General features: G+C 40.8%; 1 protein-coding gene across 1 annotated transcript in view; it reads right to left on the bottom strand.

Moving 5' to 3' along the window:
* LOC138008121 (inactive tyrosine-protein kinase PEAK1-like) overlaps positions 1 to 17,774 on the bottom strand; it is a 301,176-nt gene that overhangs the window by 221,751 nt on the left and 61,651 nt on the right. The gene's annotated exons all lie outside the window — the stretch shown is intronic.

The following is a 17,774-nucleotide window of genomic DNA, read 5'->3' on the forward strand; positions in this document are numbered from 1 at the left end:
CACCATTTCCCCAGCCAATGAGAAAGGAACACTAAAACAAAACAGCCAATCAAATTTCAAGGCTTTTTTTAAGGTAACCAATCAAATTGCAGGAAAATGATAGACGAAGAAATCCATTGTGTGTCGAATTTTGCAACTTTTGTTCCCAACTGGATCAACACAATATTGGTACTGACTAAAATTCTGTATTTTAGCGATTAAATAATCATTGCATGATTTCTAAGTGGATGTAATAAAGTGGTAATTGAACTTGGTGTCATGCAATTTTGGTCTGAAATCATACTTGTCATTTCAGCTCGAGTTCGATTTTGAAATCACACGTATGATTTCAGACCAAATTGCACTCCACTCAGTTCAATTACCATTATTTATTGGCTACGTCAGCATGCCAGTTCCTTTAGTCATCCGGGTCATTTCTCATCCAGACCCATAAGAGATCTTGCAGCAATAGGCCATTTCCAAGGTCATGTCTGCCTCCTCTTCAAAGCGAGTCTAAGTGCGAAGTTTTTGTGATGGTAATCAGTTACCATACTTTGCATATGAATGAGAACTAATTTTCATAAGAAAAACTTCGCACTTAGACTCGTTTTGAAGAGGAGGCAAACATGAACTCGGAAATGGCCTATTAGTACCTCAGACAGGGAGACATTCATCCACACTATTGCATCACAGAGCTCAACCGTCAATCACGTAAAAACGCTTATTTTGAAACTAATTTTTTTCTTCTGCGGCTCGTTTTATACGCAGCAAAATTCAACACGTTAGTCCTTTCCTTCCTGACCTTCCTAATCGTACACAGATTTCACTGTTTAACGGCGGACGATTTTACTCGTCGAAGGGTTGACGCTATCTCCATCCACTAAAAAACTGTCCCCGTAAAGCAATTTTTCCAGGCGTTTACAGCAGGGCGTAACAAATCGATATTTTCGATACTCGATGAAAATCGATAGTAATCGATTGAAATCGATTATAATTTATCGATTAATATCGAAAGTCGATTGAAATCGATCGGTCAACATTTTGTGATTATCGATTTTATGGATTTCTGTAATTGAACGATCGATTTTATCGATTTGATCGAAGAGTATCGAAAACAAAAATTGGCGAAGACTGGTAAATTGATTCGTTTTTCTGTTGCGTTTAGTCCATCATCACTTGCTTGAACTAATAAACAACAACTCGTAACTGATGTTAAACTTAATAAACATCTCCATAACTCTTTATTTGCTTTATTGATACCGATTTATGAATTTGTATGTCACTACGAGGTACTGATGGACACAAATCAATAGGAAACACAACCATAAGAGTAATAACATAGCGTGACGATGTCATGCTCTTTTCAACAAATCTTCAGGAAGAAATTTTCGTGGGTAATATTAACCCTCTGAACCGTAATATGAGGACATTACGTTGAGGACAAATTGTAAGCTATTATTTCCACTCCAGGAAACATTTCTAAATTAATTTTAGCAAACAACCAGCAAAATAACTTCATCCAAAGACGAAAAAACGCGGTAACAAGACATACGAGCCACACTTTGGTTGGTTAAGCAAAAATTGAGCACAAAACGGGTGCGGGGATGTTTAGCAGCTTTAGGTTGCTTCAGTGCACTGAGGTACTTTGGTGATTTTCTGCTTTCCAGGTGAGAGTTTGGTTTAACAACCAGAGAAGAAGGGAAAAGCAGGGCGCTTACAAGCCGGGCCAGTACAGTGGAAAGGAATGAATGTCTTTTTATACCGCTGTTTTATTGTTCTTAAAATTTGAACAACAGTAAATTATCACGTGGTCACTCTTTTTGTATCAATTATTTCAATGAAAATAAGGAAATAAACAAATATACAAGAGCTGCATAAATCTGCGCGTTTAAACTGGTTTAGAACTAAATGGAATATACAGAAGTTGATTGATAGTCACCCTTCGAGCAGAGCCTCCTTTTGTCTTTTTCTTTACTGAGGAGGAGAAAAGGAGGCTCTGCCCGAATCGCGTCAACTCTTTGAAGCCGCCGCAGCCCGAACTTCTGGACTAGTCAATCTTGTTTTCTCTCGTCAAACCGGTTTTAGCAGTGCGAGCGTCCGTTTAGTGACAAAACCGATGGTTATAATTGAGCCCGATGTACCATGAAAAACCAAGATGGCGGCGAGATCTGGCCTATTAGGCTTGGGTTCGAGACTGTATCCTGGCAACATGCTGCGCATATTCAATAAAGATCTTACTCGATTCATGCAGAGCCTTTCTCGAGAACGCCAAAATCGAGCAAGCGAAAGAAAGGCTCTGCTAGCAGGGTGATTGATAGTAAGATAAATGCGGAAATTAAATAAATAGCTGAACTACTACAGGTTTGATTAACCTCATTTGCATGTTAGCTATCGAATCCATTTCGAGCCTATTGCTGGTTTTCACTCACGTGATCAACAGCCATGTTTTTCAACGAAAACAAAAGGAAGCGTTTGCATAATAATAGAGTTAAATTCCCGGAGGATTTGGTCGGGGCACCAACATGGCTGCCTTTTCTTTGTTTTGGGCACCAACATGGCGGCCGTGACGTCATATGAAAACCGAGAATTTACACGGATTTAGAATACGTTCAATGGTTATAATTTCAAAAGTTCAATCAGGTTGAACTTCTTTTGGATTCGCTTATCGAGGATGGTCAAAATAACTTGCGGGTGTTGAGCTTTCAGATGCCTTTATCCAGGTTTGCACTGAGGTTTGCTGAGGTTTGTCAGGCAGCAAGTACAACGGTGGTCCTTTCAGCTGTCGGGTAAGTACTTAATGTATCCCTTATTATTATCTATTTAAATATAAGGTATTTATAGTGTATTTAATAATTAGCCCTATATACCCATGTATATACCCTTTTATTAAATTTCAACCTCAGATGATGCAATTCTCGTGCTCTAATTGGTTCACTCAATTTCGGTTATCAGCTCATATACCTTAGTTTGACCTTATATGGTAAATGATTGCGCTTAGCGTTGCTAAACTAAAAACTTTTACGCCAGAAAGCGAAATTTCTTTCGGTATAAAGCAAAAGAAAAACGTTTTTGTGGAAAGTTTGGATCACTTTCGAAGCTTAGAGATACGCAAAAAGGTAAGAAATGTTTTTGTGATGAGCCTGCGTCTGTCTGACCACGAGGTATTACACAACATCGCATCTTCATCAACTTTTCTCGATTTCGCTAGGATTTTCTCGCTTTTTTCACTCGTATTTCGTACTTATAAACTTTTGGAGTTTAAGGAATTTAATAAAACAATAATTCCATTCGCGCTTGTTGGATATGAGAGTTGTTATAGCGACTCGGCGCTACGCGCCTCGTTGCCTATTTACCATCTCATATCCAACGCGCGCTCATGGAATAATTGTTAAATATTCCCTTGTATACCCACGTATACCCTTATATACCCTTATATATATCACTATATACCCATGTATACCCTTATAGACCCATATATAGCCACGTATACTCCTATATACCCATGTATATCCTTATACACCCACGTATACCCTTGTATATCCTTATGTACTCACGTATACCCATGTATACCATTATATACCCCTGTATACCCACGTATACCCTAGTCAAAGGGAACGAAGATGCTGGGTACCAGGATGTGTCGGCTCCTAAACCATATGTGACAAATCCCACGCCTACTCACAGCTCCAAACCGCCCTTGTCAATATCGCGAAAGAATTAGATGGCTTATATACTCAAGGGAAAACTCATTTTATCTGGCATATGGTAAGTACTGGAGTTGCAGATTACAAAGTGAGCGCACGCACCCTGCTAAAGGTAACATACATACAGGCAAAAGCTTTATTTCATCTCAAACTTAAAAATAACTACGGGAGTTAATATCTTCGAGATATTGCAGTTACAGCTAAAATACATGGCATATACAGATACCTACTAAATACATAATATTTAAAGATATATTCATTAAAAAGAAAAGCCGCTGTACAAAATGCGGCCCTGGATTCTCTTTTAAAACCAGTAAACTCATAGGTACGGATAAAATCAGGTAGCGCATTCCGCAACTTAGCTGATACCTAAGAAAAAAGAGAACTAAGACCATAGCTGGTTGTTCCAGGTTTATTCAGGAACAGAATGCGGTACTTTCCGCGAAGATCATGCATAAGAAGGGGACGGGAGAGAAAACGTATTTTTCATATAAGCAGAAAAACCCTTTTTTCCAAATAAAAACCAAAAAAAAAAAAAAAACAACAAACAAACAAAAAACATACTTTTATCAAGTAATACGAGGAAATTTTGAATACGCTTGTTGTATAGAGATGTAGAGCTTGACTGTCGGGCCACCCAGTCCTACCAGCAAAATAACGCATCGATTGAAGGTTTTAGCTTTCAAAACTTGCCCAGATTGTGTCAGTAGGTCCTGGAATTCGTCCACAGAAAGGCCAGAGAGACAACTTCACTCGTGAACCGCCATGTTTACAACAGAGCATTTTAGGGGTCCCAGTCTGCATGAAACCATCTCTCGCCTCTGTCTGAGACAAGACCAGACACGCACGGTTCTTACGTTACGTTTATGCCTATAAAATCAACTGAAATGTCAATTGCTGGTACCAAAAAAAAAAAAAAAAAAAAACCAGCATGTTAATATTTTTTTGGTAGGCTAGGTATCGAAGAGCCAGAACATTTGCGCATGCGCTGACGGAATGTTTGAACAAGAGGGAAAAACGCAGTACCTCCAGACACCGGCGCTGGAGCGTCGTACCAAACGAGTCATCCCGGGATTTCGGCCCGTGCGATCGCTTTTGGACGCAGTTGGCCCTTCACTGCTTTCTGCTACCGACCTTGCCTCCCGGTACGGCATTGAGGGAGAGATATGTCGGCCCCTAAACCATATGTGACAAATCCCACGCCTACTCACAGCTCCAAACCGCCCTTGTCAATATAGCGTAAGAGTGAGATGGCTTATATATTCAAGAAAAAAGTCATTTTATCTTCCATATGGTAAGCACTGGAGTCGCAGATTACAAAGTGTGCGCATGCGCCCTTCTAAAGGTAACATACATACAGTCATAAGCTCTTTCCCAATAACTACAGGAGCTAATATCTTCGAGACATTACATTTTCAGCTAAAATACATAGCATATACAGATACCTACTAAATACAGAATATTTAAAGATATATTCATTAAAAGGAAAAGCCGCTGTACAAAATGCGGCCCTGGATTCTCTTTTAAAACCAGTAAACTCATAGGTACGGATAAAATCAGGTAGCGCATTCCGCAACTTAGCTGATACCTAAGAAAAAAGAGAACTAAGACCATAGCTGGTTGTTCCAGGTTTATTCAGGAACAGAATGCGGTACTTTCCGCGAAGATCATGCATAAGAAGGGGACGGGAGAGAAAACGTATTTTTCAAATAAGCAGAAAAACCTTTTTTTCCAAATAAAAAGCAAAAAAAAAAAAAAAAAAAAAAAAAAAAACATACTTTTATCAAGTAATACGAGGACATTTTGAATGCACTTATTGTATAGAGATGTAGAGCTTGACTTTCGTAGTAAGAGGACAGGTAATCTGCAATTATAAATATCGTTATTCTCTTATTTACATTATTCTACCGTTTCTTTGACACGAGAATTACAGCAAAATGAAAGCACAACTTTGTCGCGAAGTTTCTATGATAAAAACGTGTTGAGAAATCCAAAATCTAAGTTAACAGCACACACCAGGCCTACTCTTGAGTATCTGGCTAGAAATCATTTCCTCTGGCCGCGCTTCAGCCATTCGATGAGGGCCAGTCTCGTGCTTCCTAAGTTGCCTCGCTCATGCCCAAAAAGAATTCTGGGTAATTCTGCCATTCCATGACAAGGGAAGACTCCCGATTCTCATTTCATAGTTTTTTTCATAAGTGTCGGGCCACCCAGTCCTACCAGCAAAATAACGCATCGATTGAAGGTTTTAGCTTTCAAAACTTGCCCAGATTGTGTCAGTAGGTCATGGAATTCGTCCACAGAAAGGCCAGAGAGACAACTTCACTCGTGAACCGCCATGTTTACAACAGAGCATTTTAGGGGTCCCAGTCTGCATGAAACCATCTCTCGCCTCTGTCTGAGACAAGACCAGACACGCACGGTTCTTACGTTACGTTTATGCCTATAAAATCAACTGAAATGTCAATTGCTGGTACCAAAAAAAAAAAAAAAAAAAACCAGCATGTTAATATTTTTTTGGTAGGCTAGGTATCGAAGAGCCAGAACATTTGCGCATGCGCTGACGGAATGTTTGAACAAGAGGGAAAAACGCAGTACCTCCAGACACCGGCGCTGGAGCGTCGTACCAAACGAGTCATCCCGGGATTTCGGCCCGTGCGATCGCTTTTGGACGCAGTTGGCCCTTCACTGCTTTCTGCTACCGACCTTGCCTCCCGGTACGGCATTGAGGGAGAGATATGTCGGCCCCTAAACCATATGTGACAAATCCCACGCCTACTCACAGCTCCAAACCGCCCTTGTCAATATAGCGTAAGAGTGAGATGGCTTATATATTCAAGAAAAAAGTCATTTTATCTTCCATATGGTAAGCACTGGAGTCGCAGATTACAAAGTGTGCGCATGCGCCCTTCTAAAGGTAACATACATACAGTCATAAGCTCTTTCCCAATAACTACAGGAGCTAATATCTTCGAGACATTACATTTTCAGCTAAAATACATAGCATATACAGATACCTACTAAATACAGAATATTTAAAGATATATTCATTAAAAGGAAAAGCCGCTGTACAAAATGCGGCCCTGGATTCTCTTTTAAAACCAGTAAACTCATAGGTACGGATAAAATCAGGTAGCGCATTCCGCAACTTAGCTGATACCTAAGAAAAAAGAGAACTAAGACCATAGCTGGTTGTTCCAGGTTTATTCAGGAACAGAATGCGGTACTTTCCGCGAAGATCATGCATAAGAAGGGGACGGGAGAGAAAACGTATTTTTCAAATAAGCAGAAAAACCTTTTTTTCCAAATAAAAAGCAAAAAAAAAAAAAACAACAAACAAAAAAAACATACTTTTATCAAGTAATACGAGGAAATTTTGAATGCACTTATTGTATAGAGATGTAGAGCTTGACTTTCGTAGTAAGAGGACAGGTAATCTGCAATTATAAATATCGTTATTCTCTTATTTACATTATTCTACCGTTTCTTTGACACGAGAATTACAGCAAAATGAAAGCACAACTTTGTCGCGAAGTTTCTATGATAAAAACGTGTTGAGAAATCCAAAATCTAAGTTAACAGCACACACCAGGCCTACTCTTGAGTATCTGGCTAGAAATCATTTCCTCTGGCCGCGCTTCAGCCATTCGATGAGGGCCAGTCTCGTGCTTCCTAAGTTGCCTCGCTCATGCCCAAAAAGAATTCTGGGTAATTCTGCCATTCCATGACAAGGGAAGACTCCCGATTCTCATTTCATAGTTTTTTTCATAAGTGTCGGGCCACCCAGTCCTACCAGCAAAATAACGCATCGATTGAAGGTTTTAGCTTTCAAAACTTGCCCAGATTGTGTCAGTAGGTCCTGGAATTCGTCCACAGAAAGGCCAGAGAGACAACTTCACTCGTGAACCGCCATGTTTACAACAGAGCATTTTAGGGGTCCCAGTCTGCATGAAACCATCTCTCGCCTCTGTCTGAGACAAGACCAGACACGCACGGTTCTTACGTTACGTTTATGCCTATAAAATCAACTGAAATGTCAATTGCTGGTACCAAAAAAAAAAAAAAAAAAACCAGCATGTTAATATTTTTTTGGTAGGCTAGGTATCGAAGAGCCAGAACATTTGCGCATGCGCTGACGGAATGTTTGAACAAGAGGGAAAAACGCAGTACCTCCAGACACCGGCGCTGGAGCGTCGTACCAAACGAGTCATCCCGGGATTTCGGCCCGTGCGATCGCTTTTGGACGCAGTTGGCCCTTCACTGCTTTCTGCTACCGACCTTGCCTCCCGGTACGGCATTGAGGGAGAGATATGTCGGCCCCTAAACCATATGTGACAAATCCCACGCCTACTCACAGCTCCAAACCGCCCTTGTCAATATAGCGTAAGAGTGAGATGGCTTATATATTCAAGAAAAAAGTCATTTTATCTTCCATATGGTAAGCACTGGAGTCGCAGATTACAAAGTGTGCGCATGCGCCCTTCTAAAGGTAACATACATACAGTCATAAGCTCTTTCCCAATAACTACAGGAGCTAATATCTTCGAGACATTACATTTTCAGCTAAAATACATAGCATATACAGATACCTACTAAATACAGAATATTTAAAGATATATTCATTAAAAGGAAAAGCCGCTGTACAAAATGCGGCCCTGGATTCTCTTTTAAAACCAGTAAACTCATAGGTACGGATAAAATCAGGTAGCGCATTCCGCAACTTAGCTGATACCTAAGAAAAAAGAGAACTAAGACCATAGCTGGTTGTTCCAGGTTTATTCAGGAACAGAATGCGGTACTTTCCGCGAAGATCATGCATAAGAAGGGGACGGGAGAGAAAACGTATTTTTCAAATAAGCAGAAAAACCTTTTTTTCCAAATAAAAAGCAAAAAAAAAAAACAACAAACAAAAAAAAACATACTTTTATCAAGTAATACGAGGAAATTTTGAATGCACTTATTGTATAGAGATGTAGAGCTTGACTTTCGTAGTAAGAGGACAGGTAATCTGCAATTATAAATATCGTTATTCTCTTATTTACATTATTCTACCGTTTCTTTGACACGAGAATTACAGCAAAATGAAAGCACAACTTTGTCGCGAAGTTTCTATGATAAAAACGTGTTGAGAAATCCAAAATCTAAGTTAACAGCACACACCAGGCCTACTCTTGAGTATCTGGCTAGAAATCATTTCCTCTGGCCGCGCTTCAGCCATTCGATGAGGGCCAGTCTCGTGCTTCCTAAGTTGCCTCGCTCATGCCCAAAAAGAATTCTGGGTAATTCTGCCATTCCATGACAAGGGAAGACTCCCGATTCTCATTTCATAGTTTTTTTCATAAGTGTCGGGCCACCCAGTCCTACCAGCAAAATAACGCATCGATTGAAGGTTTTAGCTTTCAAAACTTGCCCAGATTGTGTCAGTAGGTCCTGGAATTCGTCCACAGAAAGGCCAGAGAGACAACTTCACTCGTGAACCGCCATGTTTACAACAGAGCATTTTAGGGGTCCCAGTCTGCATGAAACCATCTCTCGCCTCTGTCTGAGACAAGACCAGACACGCACGGTTCTTACGTTACGTTTATGCCTATAAAATCAACTGAAATGTCAATTGCTGGTACCAAAAAAAAAAAAAAAAACCAGCATGTTAATATTTTTTTGGTAGGCTAGGTATCGAAGAGCCAGAACATTTGCGCATGCGCTGACGGAATGTTTGAACAAGAGGGAAAAACGCAGTACCTCCAGACACCGGCGCTGGAGCGTCGTACCAAACGAGTCATCCCGGGATTTCGGCCCGTGCGATCGCTTTTGGACGCAGTTGGCCCTTCACTGCTTTCTGCTACCGACCTTGCCTCCCGGTACGGCATTGAGGGAGAGATATGTCGGCCCCTAAACCATATGTGACAAATCCCACGCCTACTCACAGCTCCAAACCGCCCTTGTCAATATAGCGTAAGAGTGAGATGGCTTATATATTCAAGAAAAAAGTCATTTTATCTTCCATATGGTAAGCACTGGAGTCGCAGATTACAAAGTGTGCGCATGCGCCCTTCTAAAGGTAACATACATACAGTCATAAGCTCTTTCCCAATAACTACAGGAGCTAATATCTTCGAGACATTACATTTTCAGCTAAAATACATAGCATATACAGATACCTACTAAATACAGAATATTTAAAGATATATTCATTAAAAGGAAAAGCCGCTGTACAAAATGCGGCCCTGGATTCTCTTTTAAAACCAGTAAACTCATAGGTACGGATAAAATCAGGTAGCGCATTCCGCAACTTAGCTGATACCTAAGAAAAAAGAGAACTAAGACCATAGCTGGTTGTTCCAGGTTTATTCAGGAACAGAATGCGGTACTTTCCGCGAAGATCATGCATAAGAAGGGGACGGGAGAGAAAACGTATTTTTCAAATAAGCAGAAAAACCTTTTTTTCCAAATAAAAAGCAAAAAAAAAAAAAACAACAAACAAAAAAAAACATACTTTTATCAAGTAATACGAGGAAATTTTGAATGCACTTATTGTATAGAGATGTAGAGCTTGACTTTCGTAGTAAGAGGACAGGTAATCTGCAATTATAAATATCGTTATTCTCTTATTTACATTATTCTACCGTTTCTTTGACACGAGAATTACAGCAAAATGAAAGCACAACTTTGTCGCGAAGTTTCTATGATAAAAACGTGTTGAGAAATCCAAAATCTAAGTTAACAGCACACACCAGGCCTACTCTTGAGTATCTGGCTAGAAATCATTTCCTCTGGCCGCGCTTCAGCCATTCGATGAGGGCCAGTCTCGTGCTTCCTAAGTTGCCTCGCTCATGCCCAAAAAGAATTCTGGGTAATTCTGCCATTCCATGACAAGGGAAGACTCCCGATTCTCATTTCATAGTTTTTTTCATAAGTGTCGGGCCACCCAGTCCTACCAGCAAAATAACGCATCGATTGAAGGTTTTAGCTTTCAAAACTTGCCCAGATTGTGTCAGTAGGTCCTGGAATTCGTCCACAGAAAGGCCAGAGAGACAACTTCACTCGTGAACCGCCATGTTTACAACAGAGCATTTTAGGGGTCCCAGTCTGCATGAAACCATCTCTCGCCTCTGTCTGAGACAAGACCAGACACGCACGGTTCTTACGTTACGTTTATGCCTATAAAATCAACTGAAATGTCAATTGCTGGTACCAAAAAAAAAAAAAAAAACCAGCATGTTAATATTTTTTTGGTAGGCTAGGTATCGAAGAGCCAGAACATTTGCGCATGCGCTGACGGAATGTTTGAACAAGAGGGAAAAACGCAGTACCTCCAGACACCGGCGCTGGAGCGTCGTACCAAACGAGTCATCCCGGGATTTCGGCCCGTGCGATCGCTTTTGGACGCAGTTGGCCCTTCACTGCTTTCTGCTACCGACCTTGCCTCCCGGTACGGCATTGAGGGAGAGATATGTCGGCCCCTAAACCATATGTGACAAATCCCACGCCTACTCACAGCTCCAAACCGCCCTTGTCAATATAGCGTAAGAGTGAGATGGCTTATATATTCAAGAAAAAAGTCATTTTATCTTCCATATGGTAAGCACTGGAGTCGCAGATTACAAAGTGTGCGCATGCGCCCTTCTAAAGGTAACATACATACAGTCATAAGCTCTTTCCCAATAACTACAGGAGCTAATATCTTCGAGACATTACCTTTTCAGCTAAAATACATAGCATATACAGATACCTACTAAATACAGAATATTTAAAGATATATTCATTAAAAGGAAAAGCCGCTGTACAAAATGCGGCCCTGGATTCTCTTTTAAAACCAGTAAACTCATAGGTACGGATAAAATCAGGTAGCGCATTCCGCAACTTAGCTGATACCTAAGAAAAAAGAGAACTAAGACCATAGCTGGTTGTTCCAGGTTTATTCAGGAACAGAATGCGGTACTTTCCGCGAAGATCATGCATAAGAAGGGGACGGGAGAGAAAACGTATTTTTCAAATAAGCAGAAAAACCTTTTTTTCCAAATAAAAAGCAAAAAAAAAAAAAACAACAAACAAAAAAAAACATACTTTTATCAAGTAATACGAGGAAATTTTGAATGCACTTATTGTATAGAGATGTAGAGCTTGACTTTCGTAGTAAGAGGACAGGTAATCTGCAATTATAAATATCGTTATTCTCTTATTTACATTATTCTACCGTTTCTTTGACACGAGAATTACAGCAAAATGAAAGCACAACTTTGTCGCGAAGTTTCTATGATAAAAACGTGTTGAGAAATCCAAAATCTAAGTTAACAGCACACACCAGGCCTACTCTTGAGTATCTGGCTAGAAATCATTTCCTCTGGCCGCGCTTCAGCCATTCGATGAGGGCCAGTCTCGTGCTTCCTAAGTTGCCTCGCTCATGCCCAAAAAGAATTCTGGGTAATTCTGCCATTCCATGACAAGGGAAGACTCCCGATTCTCATTTCATAGTTTTTTTCATAAGTGTCGGGCCACCCAGTCCTACCAGCAAAATAACGCATCGATTGAAGGTTTTAGCTTTCAAAACTTGCCCAGATTGTGTCAGTAGGTCCTGGAATTCGTCCACAGAAAGGCCAGAGAGACAACTTCACTCGTGAACCGCCATGTTTACAACAGAGCATTTTAGGGGTCCCAGTCTGCATGAAACCATCTCTCGCCTCTGTCTGAGACAAGACCAGACACGCACGGTTCTTACGTTACGTTTATGCCTATAAAATCAACTGAAATGTCAATTGCTGGTACCAAAAAAAAAAAAAAAAAACCAGCATGTTAATATTTTTTTGGTAGGCTAGGTATCGAAGAGCCAGAACATTTGCGCATGCGCTGACGGAATGTTTGAACAAGAGGGAAAAACGCAGTACCTCCAGACACCGGCGCTGGAGCGTCGTACCAAACGAGTCATCCCGGGATTTCGGCCCGTGCGATCGCTTTTGGACGCAGTTGGCCCTTCACTGCTTTCTGCTACCGACCTTGCCTCCCGGTACGGCATTGAGGGAGAGATATGTCGGCCCCTAAACCATATGTGACAAATCCCACGCCTACTCACAGCTCCAAACCGCCCTTGTCAATATAGCGTAAGAGTGAGATGGCTTATATATTCAAGAAAAAAGTCATTTTATCTTCCATATGGTAAGCACTGGAGTCGCAGATTACAAAGTGTGCGCATGCGCCCTTCTAAAGGTAACATACATACAGTCATAAGCTCTTTCCCAATAACTACAGGAGCTAATATCTTCGAGACATTACCTTTTCAGCTAAAATACATAGCATATACAGATACCTACTAAATACAGAATATTTAAAGATATATTCATTAAAAGGAAAAGCCGCTGTACAAAATGCGGCCCTGGATTCTCTTTTAAAACCAGTAAACTCATAGGTACGGATAAAATCAGGTAGCGCATTCCGCAACTTAGCTGATACCTAAGAAAAAAGAGAACTAAGACCATAGCTGGTTGTTCCAGGTTTATTCAGGAACAGAATGCGGTACTTTCCGCGAAGATCATGCATAAGAAGGGGACGGGAGAGAAAACGTATTTTTCAAATAAGCAGAAAAACCTTTTTTTCCAAATAAAAAGCAAAAAAAAAAAAACAACAAACAAAAAAAAACATACTTTTATCAAGTAATACGAGGAAATTTTGAATGCACTTATTGTATAGAGATGTAGAGCTTGACTTTCGTAGTAAGAGGACAGGTAATCTGCAATTATAAATATCGTTATTCTCTTATTTACATTATTCTACCGTTTCTTTGACACGAGAATTACAGCAAAATGAAAGCACAACTTTGTCGCGAAGTTTCTATGATAAAAACGTGTTGAGAAATCCAAAATCTAAGTTAACAGCACACACCAGGCCTACTCTTGAGTATCTGGCTAGAAATCATTTCCTCTGGCCGCGCTTCAGCCATTCGATGAGGGCCAGTCTCGTGCTTCCTAAGTTGCCTCGCTCATGCCCAAAAAGAATTCTGGGTAATTCTGCCATTCCATGACAAGGGAAGACTCCCGATTCTCATTTCATAGTTTTTTTCATAAGTGTCGGGCCACCCAGTTCTACCAGCAAAATAACGCATCGATTGAAGGTTTTAGCTTTCAAAACTTGCCCAGATTGTGTCAGTAGGTCCTGGAATTCGTCCACAGAAAGGCCAGAGAGACAACTTCACTCGTGAACCGCCATGTTTACAACAGAGCATTTTAGGGGTCCCAGTCTGCATGAAACCATCTCTCGCCTCTGTCTGAGACAAGACCAGACACGCACGGTTCTTACGTTACGTTTATGCCTATAAAATCAACTGAAATGTCAATTGCTGGTACCAAAAAAAAAAAAAAAAACCAGCATGTTAATATTTTTTTGGTAGGCTAGGTATCGAAGAGCCAGAACATTTGCGCATGCGCTGACGGAATGTTTGAACAAGAGGGAAAAACGCAGTACCTCCAGACACCGGCGCTGGAGCGTCGTACCAAACGAGTCATCCCGGGATTTCGGCCCGTGCGATCGCTTTTGGACGCAGTTGGCCCTTCACTGCTTTCTGCTACCGACCTTGCCTCCCGGTACGGCATTGAGGGAGAGATATGTCGGCCCCTAAACCATATGTGACAAATCCCACGCCTACTCACAGCTCCAAACCGCCCTTGTCAATATAGCGTAAGAGTGAGATGGCTTATATATTCAAGAAAAAAGTCATTTTATCTTCCATATGGTAAGCACTGGAGTCGCAGATTACAAAGTGTGCGCATGCGCCCTTCTAAAGGTAACATACATACAGTCATAAGCTCTTTCCCAATAACTACAGGAGCTAATATCTTCAAGACATTACCTTTTCAGCTAAAATACATAGCATATACAGATACCTACTAAATACAGAATATTTAAAGATATATTCATTAAAAGGAAAAGCCGCTGTACAAAATGCGGCCCTGGATTCTCTTTTAAAACCAGTAAACTCATAGGTACGGATAAAATCAGGTAGCGCATTCCGCAACTTAGCTGATACCTAAGAAAAAAGAGAACTAAGACCATAGCTGGTTGTTCCAGGTTTATTCAGGAACAGAATGCGGTACTTTCCGCGAAGATCATGCATAAGAAGGGGACGGGAGAGAAAACGTATTTTTCAAATAAGCAGAAAAACCTTTTTTTCCAAATAAAAAGCAAAAAAAAAAAAACAACAAACAAAAAAAAACATACTTTTATCAAGTAATACGAGGAAATTTTGAATGCACTTATTGTATAGAGATGTAGAGCTTGACTTTCGTAGTAAGAGGACCGGTAATCTGCAATTATAAATATCGTTATTCTCTTATTTACATTATTCTACCGTTTCTTTGACACGAGAATTACAGCAAAATGAAAGCACAACTTTGTCGCGAAGTTTCTATGATAAAAACGTGTTGAGAAATCCAAAATCTAAGTTAACAGCACACACCAGGCCTACTCTTGAGTATCTGGCTAGAAATCATTTCCTCTGGCCGCGCTTCAGCCATTCGATGAGGGCCAGTCTCGTGCTTCCTAAGTTGCCTCGCTCATGCCCAAAAAGAATTCTGGGTAATTCTGCCATTCCATGACAAGGGAAGACTCCCGATTCTCATTTCATAGTTTTTTTCATAAGTGTCGGGCCACCCAGTTCTACCAGCAAAATAACGCATCGATTGAAGGTTTTAGCTTTCAAAACTTGCCCAGATTGTGTCAGTAGGTCCTGGAATTCGTCCACAGAAAGGCCAGAGAGACAACTTCACTCGTGAACCGCCATGTTTACAACAGAGCATTTTAGGGGTCCCAGTCTGCATGAAACCATCTCTCGCCTCTGTCTGAGACAAGACCAGACACGCACGGTTCTTACGTTACGTTTATGCCTATAAAATCAACTGAAATGTCAATTGCTGGTACCAAAAAAAAAAAAAAAAAACCAGCATGTTAATATTTTTTTGGTAGGCTAGGTATCGAAGAGCCAGAACATTTGCGCATGCGCTGACGGAATGTTTGAACAAGAGGGAAAAACGCAGTACCTCCAGACACCGGCGCTGGAGCGTCGTACCAAACGAGTCATCCCGGGATTTCGGCCCGTGCGATCGCTTTTGGACGCAGTTGGCCCTTCACTGCTTTCTGCTACCGACCTTGCCTCCCGGTACGGCATTGAGGGAGAGATATGTCGGCCCCTAAACCATATGTGACAAATCCCACGCCTACTCACAGCTCCAAACCGCCCTTGTCAATATAGCGTAAGAGTGAGATGGCTTATATATTCAAGAAAAAAGTCATTTTATCTTCCATATGGTAAGCACTGGAGTCGCAGATTACAAAGTGTGCGCATGCGCCCTTCTAAAGGTAACATACATACAGTCATAAGCTCTTTCCCAATAACTACAGGAGCTAATATCTTCAAGACATTACCTTTTCAGCTAAAATACATAGCATATACAGATACCTACTAAATACAGAATATTTAAAGATATATTCATTAAAAGGAAAAGCCGCTGTACAAAATGCGGCCCTGGATTCTCTTTTAAAACCAGTAAACTCATAGGTACGGATAAAATCAGGTAGCGCATTCCGCAACTTAGCTGATACCTAAGAAAAAAGAGAACTAAGACCATAGCTGGTTGTTCCAGGTTTATTCAGGAACAGAATGCGGTACTTTCCGCGAAGATCATGCATAAGAAGGGGACGGGAGAGAAAACGTATTTTTCAAATAAGCAGAAAAACCTTTTTTTCCAAATAAAAAGCAAAAAAAAAAAAAAACAACAAACAAAAAAAAACATACTTTTATCAAGTAATACGAGGAAATTTTGAATGCACTTATTGTATAGAGATGTAGAGCTTGACTTTCGTAGTAAGAGGACCGGTAATCTGCAATTATAAATATCGTTATTCTCTTATTTACATTATTCTACCGTTTCTTTGACACGAGAATTACAGCAAAATGAAAGCACAACTTTGTCGCGAAGTTTCTATGATAAAAACGTGTTGAGAAATCCAAAATCTAAGTTAACAGCACACACCAGGCCTACTCTTGAGTATCTGGCTAGAAATCATTTCCTCTGGCCGCGCTTCAGCCATTCGATGAGGGCCAGTCTCGTGCTTCCTAAGTTGCCTCGCTCATGCCCAAAAAGAATTCTGGGTAATTCTGCCATTCCATGACAAGGGAAGACTCCCGATTCTCATTTCATAGTTTTTTTCATAAGTGTCGGGCCACCCAGTTCTACCAGCAAAATAACGCATCGATTGAAGGTTTTAGCTTTCAAAACTTGCCCAGATTGTGTCAGTAGGTCCTGGAATTCGTCCACAGAAAGGCCAGAGAGACAACTTCACTCGTGAACCGCCATGTTTACAACAGAGCATTTTAGGGGTCCCAGTCTGCATGAAACCATCTCTCGCCTCTGTCTGAGACAAGACCAGACACGCACGGTTCTTACGTTACGTTTATGCCTATAAAATCAACTGAAATGTCAATTGCTGGTACCAAAAAAAAAAAAAAAAACCAGCATGTTAATATTTTTTTGGTAGGCTAGGTATCGAAGAGCCAGAACATTTGCGCATGCGCTGACGGAATGTTTGAACAAGAGGGAAAAACGCAGTACCTCCAGACACCGGCGCTGGAGCGTCGTACCAAACGAGTCATCCCGGGATTTCGGCCCGTGCGATCGCTTTTGGACGCAGTTGGCCCTTCACTGCTTTCTGCTACCGACCTTGCCTCCCGGTACGGCATTGAGGGAGAGATATGTCGGCCCCTAAACCATATGTGACAAATCCCACGCCTACTCACAGCTCCAAACCGCCCTTGTCAATATAGCGTAAGAGTGAGATGGCTTATATATTCAAGAAAAAAGTCATTTTATCTTCCATATGGTAAGCACTGGAGTCGCAGATTACAAAGTGTGCGCATGCGCCCTTCTAAAGGTAACATACATACAGTCATAAGCTCTTTCCCAATAACTACAGGAGCTAATATCTTCAAGACATTACCTTTTCAGCTAAAATACATAGCATATACAGATACCTACTAAATACAGAATATTTAAAGATATATTCATCAAAAGGAAAAGCCGCTGTACAAAATGCGGCCCTGGATTCTCT

The sequence above is a fragment of the Montipora foliosa genome, chromosome 6, assembly GCF_036669935.1.
Source record: "Montipora foliosa isolate CH-2021 chromosome 6, ASM3666993v2, whole genome shotgun sequence".
NCBI classification, from domain to species: Eukaryota; Metazoa; Cnidaria; class Anthozoa; order Scleractinia; family Acroporidae; genus Montipora; species Montipora foliosa.